The following is a 12188-nucleotide window of genomic DNA, read 5'->3' on the forward strand; positions in this document are numbered from 1 at the left end:
ATGAAGAACGTCTTCACATAACGAAATCTTTATCTAAACTACATATGATCACAAAAATCGTCGCTAAGTAGTGACGTCGAATATACTGTTACGTAATTACCGCGCTAAACGACGTTAGGCGCTAAACGACTTTAAGACGTTTACCAATTATAAGAAAATGTCTATAATAAAAGAAAGCAATTTACAACACCCACTTTCAACTTTTTTTCTCCTGTGTCCATTTTCTGACACGGGGTCAGTCTTTGTAAAACGAAAGTCCGTTGCTAAACACGTTTAGTCAGGAAACACAGAAAAAAGCCCTAAAAAGTCCGTAACCATTTCGCACCGTAATCTAGAAAAACTGCTGTTATTATTTGATTTATTTAAAGTTAGTTCTTTTTGGTAGATGTCAGCAGTATATTTAGAGAATTCTTTATTATTTAACGAATCAATCACATCAAGATAACGGTAAGTGTTATTGAATTTATTTATTAAATGGAATTCAGACGGTTCTTTACTGAATTTGGACACTTATCTGTCAACCATGAGGTTTTGATTTCGATTCCCGCACGAGGCAGGTCCGATCTTAATTGACTTCGTTAGACTCCGATCTAATTGACCAGTTTTCCTACCAAGGTACGGTGGTTCTCTCCGGCTTCCTCCGCCGATACAGACGATAAAGCCAAGAGTGCGGAAAGTTTCGTTAAACATCAATAATCAATCAATCATAAAGTATTTAAGTTATCCCCCCTTATATGGTTATGATAAATATAAATTGAATCCACCGAAAAGCATTCTATTTTTGTCAAACAGTCGTAATCACAAAACTGCCAGATGATACCTTTATGTAAAATCAATCATACTTGTTTGTCTTCTTATATTGATTAAATCAACACGTTTCAAAAGAATATGAAAAAGAAAAAAAAAAGATAATGTTTCATTGATTTTTGGTCAATGTCATACCTTGGAAGTCTGCAAACATCCCTTTAAAATAGGTAAGACTATTACATATAATATAATATAATAACCGAAAAAATGCATTTGTTTACATTATTTTTACGGCTATTATGAAATACAGATATGACGACTCTTTCCATTTTCCATAACGGTAACAATAACCCCTAAATTGCAATTTTTTTATACGACCGCAAAAATATTTTTTGCGTCGTATAATGCTATGATGTCGTCGTCGTCGTCGGCGGCGTCGTCCGAAGACACATTTGGTTTCCGGACAATAACTTTAGATTAAGTAAATGGATCTCTAAGAAATTTTACCAGAAGGTCCAATACCACAAAAGGGAGATTGGGATTGATTTTGGGTGTTATGGTACCAACAGTTTAGGAATTAGGGGCCAAAAAGAGGCTAAAAACAAGCATTTTTGTAGTTTCCGGACAATAACATGTGTGTAAGTGTATGGATCTCTCTGAAATTGTACCACAATGTTCCATATCACAAAGGGAAGGCTGGGATTAAGTTTGGGGGTAATTGCCCTAAACGTTCAGGAATTAGGGCCAAAAACAAGGGGCCAAAAACAAGCATTTTTCAAGTTTCCAGACAATAACTTGTGTTTAAGTGTATGGATCTCTCTAAAATTGTACAACAAGGTTCCATACAACAAAGGGAAGGCTGGGATTGAGTTTGGGGGTAATTACTCCAAAGGGGGGGGGGGGGGGTGGTTAAAAAAATTGGGGGGATTTTTTTTTTTCCAGTTTGTTTTGGGGGTTCATATTTTTTTTCTTGAAAATTTTTGAAATTTCAAATAATTGCACAGTATTGCGCAAAAGCAAGAAATCTTCAATTGTACAGTATTGCGCAATAGCACAGTATTGGTCAATAGCAAGAAATCTTCAATTGCACAGTACTGTTCATTAGCAAGAAATCTTCAATTGCATAGTATTCCGCAATAGCACAGTACTGCGCAACAGCACAGTATTGCGCAATAGCAAGAAATCTTCAATTGCACAGTATTGCGCAATAGCACAGTATTGCACAATAGCACAGTATTGCGCAATAGCAAGCAATCTTCAATTGCACAGTATTGCGCAATAGCCCAGTATCGCACAACAACACAGTAATGCGCAATAGCAAGAAATTTTTAATTACACAGTATTGCGCAATAGCACAGTTTTGGTCAATAGCACATTATTGAGCAAAAGCAAGAAATCTTCAAATGCACAGTATTGCGCAATGGCACAGTATTGCGCAATAGCAAGAAATCTTCAATTGCACAGTATTGCGCAATAGCACAGTATTACGCAATAACACAGTATTGCGCAATAGCAAAGTATTGCACAATAGCAAGTAATCTTCAATTGCACAGTATTGCGCAATAGCAAGAAATCTTCAGTTGAAAATAAATACAATCTTTTAACCAATTTCAATGGGATTAATTTAAAGTCTTTAATTTTTGGGGGTTCTAACCTTGTATTACTTTTTTGGATATTGGGCCCCATTTTTAAATTGGTCTACATTGAGGTCAAAAGGGTCCAAAATTAAACTTTGTTTGATTTCATCAAAAACCGAATTATTGCGGCTGTATAATATGCTGAATCTTATTGTGCATTTAGATTTTTTATTTTGGGCCCTGTTTTCAAATTAGTCCATATTAAGGTTTGAAGGGTCCAAAATTAAACTTTGTTTGATTTTAACTAAAATTAAATTTTTGTTTTTTTTTATATGCTGAATCTAACCATGTTGTTAGATTTTGGATATCAGACCATTCTAGGTAAATTAAATGTCCCATTTCAAAATTTTAATATCTTTGACCACATTTATTTTGTGTCAGAAACCTATATTATGTCAAATATTTGATCACAATCCCAATTCAGACAGTATCAAGCTTGAATATCGTGTCCAAACTTGCTCCAACTGTTTAGGGTTCGACCTCTGCGGTCGTATCAGGCTGCGCTCAGCGAAGCATTTTATGTTTTTTGAACCTGCAACTTTTGTGCAGATTAAGGCTATCTTTGTATAGAAAGTAAAAAGTGATTCTTTTCTTCAAAATTTATAAAACAAATTAATGGTTACAAAATCAGCCTTTTTACTGAAGTTTTATTCATTAGGAATGTCATTTTCAATTTTCTTCTTTATGAAATTGATTAATAGGGGTCCTTAATTTCTGTGGTCAGTATTTTATACAGTTATGGTCAGCATTTTCATTTGACGTCAAAACGTGTCAGCACAGGAGAACAGTTCCTGAGCAATTTGCACCGATTGAAGAATTAGAAGCTTATGAAACTTGGCCCGTATGCATAAAGCATCTTAACTTAAAGATCCTTAAACTTAGATTTCGCTAAGGATTCCCTTATGTTAGTAAAATTCTGAAGTCGTATGCATAAAATTACTTCACTCATACCAGAAGTCCATTACTAGGGCTATGTTAGCTCATCGCAAGTACTCATCCGTGCAAAAGAGTGTTTTTGGTTATTTTCGTTAATTGAACAATACTTACTTTCATTAATAAGAACTGGGGTTAAGTTGATGTTGATGTGTAACAATTAAAAAAAAAAATGCGTCACCAACTAAAATCTCCAAACAAATACTAAGTTGGTGCATAAGAGAAATGGACAAGCATGGGGAATTTTTTTTAATGCAATTCTTTCCTCTAGAGATGAAAGGGGCTTGGAAGGAATTGGTTGGTTTATTGATGTTTGCTTTACTTCCAGTAGAATATATTATGCATGTTTATGATGAGAACAAATCAACAATAAATACTTATTAGCGTTTTTCCGAATATTTCACTTGAAAGTTATCAATGCCTAAAGATTACTTAAAACTGCAAACATTCTTGCTAGATTTCAGAAAACAAATTGAGCAATTATCTAAAAATGGCGAGAAGGACATTCTTAACAAAACTAAAATTCTATTGGAAGTAATTACATAAATTTTCTTTCAGATACACCATTATTTATTTAGGTTAAAGTCTTCCTTCTGTGCAAGATTATTTGCAACATTTTTGTCAACAGCAATAATTTAATGTAACACGTCTTCTGATTGGCTGAAAGTTTTTTGTCTTTCAGCTCATAGACATAATTTTGTCATGTGACCGTGACGTCATCAACGTTTTTTTTTTCATGATTTACTCCTTAAAAATGGAATTTAGAATTGAATTATAAGGAATGACTGTTATATTTTTTCTGTCTATTTGAAATAACCTAAAAAATGTGGTGCACACTTTTAAATATAAACGCGGGTTGTTCAGTGTGCACCACTCCCTTAAATATATATAGTTATATCAGGAAATTTGAAAACAATTGAATACAGTTTAAGTTTCATGAATATTTTATATAGACTTCGAATTCTACCTACCTACCTACCTAAGTGTTTCCAAACGCAGGAGATCAGTTTGCTCCTCTATATTTGGCTCTGATTCATCATCACTAACTACACTTGTGCTACTTTAGGTGTTATAGGTGTGTTCAGTGTCAAAGTTATATATCATTGGGTGTTCTTTCCAATGCTTGTCTAGACGATTTCCAAAAATCTTTACATTCCTTGCTGTCACTACGATGTCTGGTAGGCTATTCCATACTTCCACTACTCTGTTAGTAAAGTAGTATTTTCTTATGTCTAATCTGCTTCTGTTTTTTACCAATTTCATCGAGTTGCCTCTTGTTGTCGAACTTGTGTTACGAGTGAATAAACCTTCAGTTACTTTTGAGTCATATACCCCTGTTGTTATCTTGTTGGTTTATTGCGTGAACCCCTGAGGGTTCATTGCGTGACCCCCCCCCCCCCCTTGAGGGTTCACGCACATAAATTAGTTAGAAATACAGTCTTTGGAGGAATATTCGGAACCCTAATTATTGTTCATTCGGAACATTTATATTTCTTGTCTGTATTAGCTTCCTGCAATTAAGAGCACCTCCATACGGATCATTTAAGATATATAAAACTTGGCAATAAAGAGCTTTACACAGATCGCTTAACCTCACTTATATGCTATATGGTAATAAAAGATATAGTCGATAATCTACATAGAAAAAAATAGAAATAGATTTCCATACGTATAATTCTTAAAGAATAATAATGATTCAAAACATGGACACATGTACCTCAGTCTTTCAAAAACTCATTGAAATAATTAATGAGGCATTGATTAATGGTCAACTAGTAGGAGACATTAATTAATGTTCCTTACAACTGATCATCAATAAGTGAAACTCTACCACGAGACGCTTTGAGAGATTAAATGATCTAATATAAAACCATTTTTGTAGAGGCATAACTTTTAAGTTCAAGATACAAAAGAATTCATTAATAAAACACACGAGGTAAAAAGGGAATGCATTCTTATTGCCTTTGATGAAAAGTAAATGTACACAAATATGATCATTGATAATTTAAAAGAAACAGTTATCAATGCAGAAGAATTAATTGACACAAAAGAATATCCTTTAAAGATTCTCAACAAAAAAGATTAAACTGCATTTGTTTAATTGATTCTAAGAAACAATAAATTTGAGTTTAATGGAAAGTTATACAAACAAGTTATAGGAGCGCCCCCTTCATAGGTGGTATATTTTCACCATCATGCACATATCTGCATCTGTCTGTCCTATTAATAAATATCTTAGATAAGTTCAAATGGAAAGATAACATCAAATTACACTGTCAATATAGAGATGACGGTTTTATGGTCTTCACATGCAAAATAAAGCAAGTAGAAGATTTTTTTAACGTAGCGAACAAAATTTCCCCTATACTTAAGTTCACATATGAGTTAGTAGGTGGGAGACTTTTGAAAAGGGACCCATGCTTAAAAAGTTAACTTTAAGCAAAAAATCTCAAAACACTGTTAAATTTCTGAATTATAGGCAACAAACATAAGTTAGCATTTCATAATAATCGAATTATCCTGTTACTGATATGATTATATAATATTTGGTAAACTATGCTTGCCAATGAGAGAACTTTTCAATAAACATGGCGTTGAATGTTGAGTCTTAGCAAAGCGAGCTAAATGACATCAAATTGACCAGTGTAGTACAAGATATAAATCAATGGCAATATTTTTATACAAAAAAAAAAACGAAAAATAGACACGATAATAAGCAAACAAAAAAACAGGCCCCGGATTTGGACAGATATATTAAGTATACATGTATAAGCAGCAAATTGAATGTATTAGCTGGATCCAAACCCATTTCTAATGTGGAACGGGATTTTACGGCACAAAATAAAATGGCAAGCAAGTAGATTTTGTCTTATTTGGTAGGACTAAAACTTTCACATTTTATGAAACAAAATATCGTACTTGCTCTGAAATATGTATTTTAAAAAGGAAAAATATATAAAATTACTGAGAGATTCTAGTTGAAATATTACCTCTACCAATAAACACCATAGAAATGTCATCCATTGGTAGTAGTTTGACCTTTCACACTGGAAAAAAAATGAAAGCTAACACCATCCAGAAATGAACTATTGAAATTAAAACATTCCTTATCTCCCTACTTTATATTTAACACCACTCTCAACATGCCATAATTGTCCTTATTTACAATTAAAAGAAAACATTATCCTCCACGTGCACACACATGGTAATGAAAATACTGAGATATAATTTACAATTTAGTTGAAATTATAATTAGCATAAAAAAAGTTCTAAGGTTCACGTATTGACTTTTTTTTTTAAAAAAGGAAACTTGTCTACCATCTGTTGATAATAACAGTCACGTAAACATTCTAAAAAGTTTGTACTAATATTATCTTTAGCAGACCATGTTTCCCAGTTTATGTCAAGAAAACTGAAATCGCCTGTCAAAATCACATGTGAATATGAGTCTTCTAATTTGCCAATTTTCACAAGTAAATCATTTAAATTGCCTTGTGTTGTTCTTCGGAAGAAGATGGGCTCTTATAAATACAACCTATGTTAAAATAGCTTATCGTTATTCACTAGGTTTACCTTTTTACGCAAACATATTCCTTAAATTCGTGCTTAATATCTATCTCAACTGCTTGAAGTTCCTGTTTTACATAAATAATAATTCCACGAAGTAGGTCTTAAAACTTTCTAATTTTGTCCTAGTTAGTGAAACTAATTCAGGGGAAATTTGCATCATATCTTTAGAATAAAACTATATAATTGAAATTTCAACCGATGTCCCCCTTAGAAACAGGATTTTACATGCATAAAAATCAATCTGTCCATTCCTTCATACTGTTTTGTACTAACAGTTACAACTGATACAAGGCGGTGTATTTTAACAATATAACGTTCAATGTTATTTGTGTAATAAGGAAGCGTTTTAGGGCCATCCTTTTTATTATGCCCCACCTACGATAGAAGAGGGGCATTATGTTTTTCGGTCTGTGCGTCCGTTCGTTCGTCCGTCCGTCCGTCCCGCTTCAGGTTAAAGTTTTTGGTCAAGGTAGTTTTTGATGAAGTTGAATTCCAATCAACTTGAAACTTGATACACATGTTCCCTATGATATGATCTTTCTAATTTTAATGACAAATTAGAGTTTTGACCCCAATTTCACGGTCCACTGAACATAGAAAATTATAGGACGAGTGGGGCATCCGTGTACTATTGACACATTCTTGTTTTTTTTTCAAATTGTCGACATTAATCTTGGAATTATCTACTTTAATCTTGGAATTTTCAACTTTAATCATGGAATTTTCAACTTTAATCTTGGAATTATCAACAATAATCTTGGTAAAATGAACATTAATCTAGGAAATTCCAACTTTAATCTTGGAATTACCAACTTCTTTCTTTTAAGTTTCTCATTTTTGATGTAAAGCCAATTGTATTACTTATTTGTCGTAGTTTCTTGTGCATATCTGACCCTGCTTGACTCGCTATCAAATCGCGGGTCACTATTTTCGCGACATCAAATTATGTCTGAATCGACCTTGTGAAACTATAGAGCAAAAAAGTCTTGAAATATAATTATATTTGTTTATAAAGAAATGCTCTAAAGTTAAATTGATAAATCATCAGGTTTTCTCTGTATAAATATCCTACAACCATAGCCTTTGTATGAGATCGATACAATGTTTAATCGACCCAAGAGAAGCATATTGACTGAGGATGAAGTCCGAGGTCGATATGCTTCTCTTGGCCGATATAACCTCGTATTGATCTCAACCAAAGACTACAACTGTTATATTATTAATCAATAACTATTGCATGTAACACTATTATATAGATATAAGAAGATATGGTATGAGTGCCAATGAGACAACTCTCCATGCAAGTCACAATTTGTAAAAGTAAACCATTATAGGTCAAAGTAGGGCCTTCAACACGGAGCATTGGCTCACATCGAACAGCAAGCTATAAAGGGCCCAAAAAATGACTAGTGTAAAACCATTCAAGCAGGAAAACCAACGGTCTAATCTATATAAAAAACGAAAAACGAGAAACACTTATGAACCACATCAACAAACGACAACCATTGAACATCAGGTTCCTGAATTAGGACAGGTGCAAACAAATGCAGCGGGTTTGTTAGTTTTTTTGTTTTTGTTTTTAATGTACTTTTAGTAACATGCTGTATAATCTGTGCATTAAATGGTGCATTCATACCAAGTTTGGTCAACAAAAATTGAAAAAAAAATATATGGTCTGGACACAAATTTACTAGCATAGGGGTCAAATGTCATAGTCTAGGTCACAGTTACCTGATTTTGGTAAGTGAAGCATCGTCTTCCAATAATGCATCTGAATTCAAGGTTTGGTCAACCTAAGTTCTATGGTACAACAGTTATGCTCTGGAAAAGATAAGGTCGCAATGCATTGATTATGGTTTGTAATACATAAGTTTCTTTTGAGGCATCCATAAACCAACTTTGATCAATTTAAGTTCTATGGTACACAAATTCTAGCCCAGGCACATTTCCACTATCATGGGGCTCAAAAGTCAAAGTAAAGGTCACAGTCGCCTGATGATTGTATATGGCAAACTGCCTTTCCATCATGCATCCACATACCAAGTTTGGTCAACCTAAGATCATCCGTACAAAAGTTACAAAATACACTGGACAGAATTCAGACAACTTATTATCAAAATAGGGGTTATAAAGTTTAAGGTCAAGTCACAGTGATCTGATTTTGGTTTACAACACACATTCACCCCATGATGCATCTGTATGTATATAGTTTGGTCAACCTAAGTTCTACGGTTCAAAAGTTATAGAGCGGACACTAACCTGACTAGATCTTATTATCATAGCAGTCAAATGTAAAAAAATAACCTGATTTTTTAAATAACACACCCGATCTCATGGTGCATAGATCGGATAGACAGACGGACGGACAGGCTGACAAATAGTTTTATCATGCCATTTTTATTTAGGGGCCAGCTGAAGCCCGCCTCCGGGTGCCTGATTTTCTCGCTGTGTTGAAGACCCATTGGTGGTCTCGGCTGTTTTCTGCTCTTTGGTCGGGTTGTTGTCTCTTTGACATATTCCCCATTCCCATTCTCAATTTTATTAAGTTTGAATTTTGTTCCGGTTTGATCGATAGTCCGACACTCATAAGTCCGACGCTCATTGGTCCGACACTCATAAGTCCGACACTCATTGGTCCAACGCTCATTAGTTACCAAGTTTCAAGTTGATATGACTACTACATAGACCAAACAACTTTAACCCGATTCGGGACGGACGAACGGACCATCAAACGGACTGACACAAAGACCAGAACACATAATGCCCCTGTACTAACGTAGACAGGGCATTAAAATCAAATGATATAACTCGTGATCCCTGACTACAACTGAAGCAATATGCCCAACCGTTACGTATTTTGGTGGTCAGAATAGATTGGTCACGTCATTACGAACCAATGTACCCATTTATAAGGCGGAAACATGCACAAGAACGTATCAGCAGCTAGTTTAAATGCAAAAAGACAAATAGTTACCGTTATAGCGTTATATATTATAAGTTATCTTGCTTTCACCCAACTTACATGATTATTTAGACAGTGTCGAAAATTGTTGAACGGCGAGGGCGAAAGCCCGAACCGTTCAACAATTTTCTACACTGTCTAAATAATCATGCTAGTTGGGGCAAAGCATGATAACATTTTTGTGCGGTTATGCTAACCGTATTGAGTATATAATTAATGAAACGTTAAACACACACATGTCCTAGATTTCACTTCGCAAAACATTAACGTCAAATATTCACATGTTTACTCCGCCCACTGACCGCGTGTTTGACCCTCACTCTTAATGTGTATGCTCCGCCCACCGATCGCGTAACCTGATGATCTATTGATTTTCCATGTAGCGCATAGTTGATGTGTTTTTATGCCAATTAAAGATGGAGTCTGGTAAAAGACGATTTGTCGATACAAGTGATGAAGAAATCGAACAAAAACGTTTGAAAATGAGTGCTGATAAAACAATAAAGCAGAATATAGCAGCAGCGACTATTTTCCGGGAGTATTTAAAAGAAAAGAAAATGGATCCAGGATTCGAACATTATGACACATTAAACCGGGAGAAAGGAAGAAAGACCATTCACAATTTGTCTTACATTTGTTTTTCTCTCTTTCAATTAAATAAAAAAAAAGTTAAACCTTTCAGATGTAGAGTTCATATAAGAAGGAAATATTCCCTGTGGAACACCCCCACCCCACCCCCTTTTTTTGTGCTCTCTATTTTCAACCCTCTTATCTAATTAAAATTAAAACTTTGATTTCTAACCGATCTATTCATGTACCGGACAGGCAACTTTTTTTTATTTAATAAGAAAATCTACATTGCCGTTATACACATGCATGTTGATTGCTTGGAGTCCCCGCCCGAAAAGAAAGAAATAGTCTAACTCCAAGATACTATATTCCTGAATCACGTGATTTTTACTACGTGGAGCTTAAATTAGAATAAATACCGAATATGGAAAGTGAAACTACAATCCATAACATAAAGTCCGTTGGCAAATAGAAGAAAAAGAAGTTTATTTTTGGCAAAGGGTACCGGGGTAATCCTCTTTGTGTTCAAAATATACATGAAATATTTGCCACTGCCCCTTGTCTCGGTTCTATGAATGTTTACCCTGAGTTTTCTATCTGTTACATGCCAAGAAATCCTCGCTAAAAAGTCCGGTCGACCTCCTACGGCATCCATTAGTAGTTAAAGATTTGATTTCATTCAATAAATTAACTTATGACCCGCGTGTACGTCTCACTTAAAACACAGCCATATACCAAATGGTCAAAATTAATCATCCATGTAATTTGCTCTATGGGATGTTTGCAAAATTTCAACGGAGGCAATTTCTTGGCATGACTAGATGAAGTATTGGGCCATTTCTATATGGATGTGCGTAAAGCTGATGGAAATCGTTTTAAAACAAATTCACTGCAGTGCTTGAGATACTCGTTGAATAGATATTTAAAGGCTCCACCGTACAATAAAAAAATTGACATTGTGAACGATGAAAGTTTTAGCGCTTCCAGAGAAAATTTTAAAGCGGCAATGGCAGAACTAAAACGCATGGGATTAGGAGACGTCGAGCATTATCCGTCTACTGACGAAACTGACAGAAGGAAACTATACACCTCAATATATCTATCACCAACTACACCATTTGGACTTCTAAATAAAGTTCAATTCGATATTCGCTTGTATTTTTGTCGACGGGGAATGGAAAATATGCCATAAATGACAAAATCATCGTTTTCTGTGAAAAAAAGACCCGAAGACGGGGTTAAAATATGTTGTAAAAACTTTAGATGAGCTGACAAAAAACCATCGCAGCAGTGACAAAGAAAAAACTTCAGGGATAATGCCAGAAAATTCCGTATCTGAATATTGCCCCGTGTCCTCCTTTTGAAAAGTTTGTAAATAAATTAAATCCGAAGTGTGACAAACTATGGCAGAGACCGAAAGATCAGTTCTGTGAGGAGGACCCTACATGATATTATAACATTCCTGTGGGCGAAAAAAACGCTTGGCAATTTCATGTCATACCTGAGCAAGAAGTGCAACTTGTCTGAAATCTACATTAACCATTCTATCCGAGCTACCGGGGCTACCGTTCTATCTAAAACTCGTATTGCAATGCACAGATCATGGCCGTAACTGGGCATAAGTCAGTAGCATCCCTTTCTTTGTATCAGCGGGTTGATAATGATGATAAGATACGCATGGGACAGACGTTAACAGAAAGCATCCTTCTAAAGCATTAGCTTTAACTGTTGGTGAAACATCATCGAATATTCGTGCTTTACTGGCCCTT

The 12188-nt window shown here is 34.7% G+C and overlaps 1 protein-coding gene across 2 annotated transcripts in view; it reads left to right on the forward strand.

The window, feature by feature from the left end:
• The first annotated feature begins 944 nt into the window (after positions 1-944).
• LOC127701160 (uncharacterized) overlaps positions 945-12188 on the forward strand; it is a 67656-nt gene continuing 56412 nt past the window's right edge. Inside the window, exon 1 of one of the 2 annotated variants that reach the window (XM_052204982.1) lies at positions 945-974. The gene's annotated coding sequence lies outside the window, so the exon portion shown is untranslated. The remainder of the gene's footprint in view (positions 975-12188) is intronic. The other variant, XM_052204981.1, reaches the window with a different exon arrangement.

This window comes from Mytilus californianus, unplaced genomic scaffold, assembly GCF_021869535.1.
Source record: "Mytilus californianus isolate M0D057914Y unplaced genomic scaffold, xbMytCali1.0.p SCAF_5, whole genome shotgun sequence".
In the NCBI taxonomy this organism is placed as follows: domain Eukaryota; kingdom Metazoa; phylum Mollusca; class Bivalvia; order Mytilida; family Mytilidae; genus Mytilus; species Mytilus californianus.